Raw genomic sequence first — 1,074 nt, 5'->3', positions numbered from 1 at the left:
AGAAGAGTCCAGCAGCTTTTAACACGACTAACAGCGAACGCACAGGCTAAGAAAAGAAGCCAGAACGCCACCAAGGCTAAATGGTGAGTTTCTTTCCAGCATTTCTTAAACTAGTCCGTCATTCATTCGTTGTCTTGACTAATTGAAAAATTTGTCAAATTGACTGAACTTGCTTTATCTAGTTATGAGTTCAAAAAAAAAAAGAGAAAAAAGGGGAGTGAAGGTATGACAGCGCCTGCTTGTCCATCCAGAACGATGTCATCCCCTCCAGCTGTATGTCCGTCTGGGATGTTGTCATGGAGCCATGTTTCTGTCAAAGCAGACACTCAGCAGTCCCTCCACTCTCTGTGGGTTTCTCTCAGCAAACGTAGCTCGTCCAGCTTGTTGTCGAGGGAGTGGACATTGGAGAGTAGGAGGACGGTCCTGCTGGTCTGGAGCATAGACTGCATAAAAGATGGACGTAGCAACCGGCCCTGAAAAATGAAGCCAAAAACCTGCAATATCAATACATCCACTAGCTGCTGGCTCCAAAAAGCCCTGGAATTGGAAAAGAAGTGATCACAGATTTTCATAGTCAAATCCAGAAAATCAAAATAAATCAATACAGAATTTTTAAAACATTGTCAACATTTTGCGGGGCAAGGGGCGTGGCTGGCTTGATTGACAGTCGGCAGCGACCATACAGACGAAGTGAGCAGAAGGCGGTAAATGTGGGCGGGCAGAGAGGGCCCGCCTCTCAATCCGTCTGACCAATCGCTGGCTTCATTTTCTCAGTGCAGAAACCAACGGGTGATGTCACGGTAGCTACGTCCAGCTTTTATACAGGGGCTAGCCTTTAGCCTAGCATGTATACCAGCTCTCCTCCTTTGTTTACGTTCATACTGCTTGTCCTTCCTTCTCTCGGGTTACTGCCGGCATAGTCTCCGACAGGACTCCATGTTGGTGTAGTTTGTCCACATCACAACCGATTGCCGCAATTCCAGCGCCGTTCACTGTCCTGACGCACAGCAAAGTCTCCCGGCCGCAAATTTTGCAGAATGAACATCTGGGATAGACAAGACACTCAAAACTGCA

The sequence above is a fragment of the Stegastes partitus genome, unplaced genomic scaffold, assembly GCF_000690725.1.
Source record: "Stegastes partitus isolate 25-593 unplaced genomic scaffold, Stegastes_partitus-1.0.2 Scaffold894, whole genome shotgun sequence".
Classification (NCBI taxonomy): Eukaryota; Metazoa; Chordata; class Actinopteri; family Pomacentridae; genus Stegastes; species Stegastes partitus.
The sequence above is the reverse complement of the archived record's forward strand: the minus strand, read 5'-3'. Positions refer to the sequence as shown.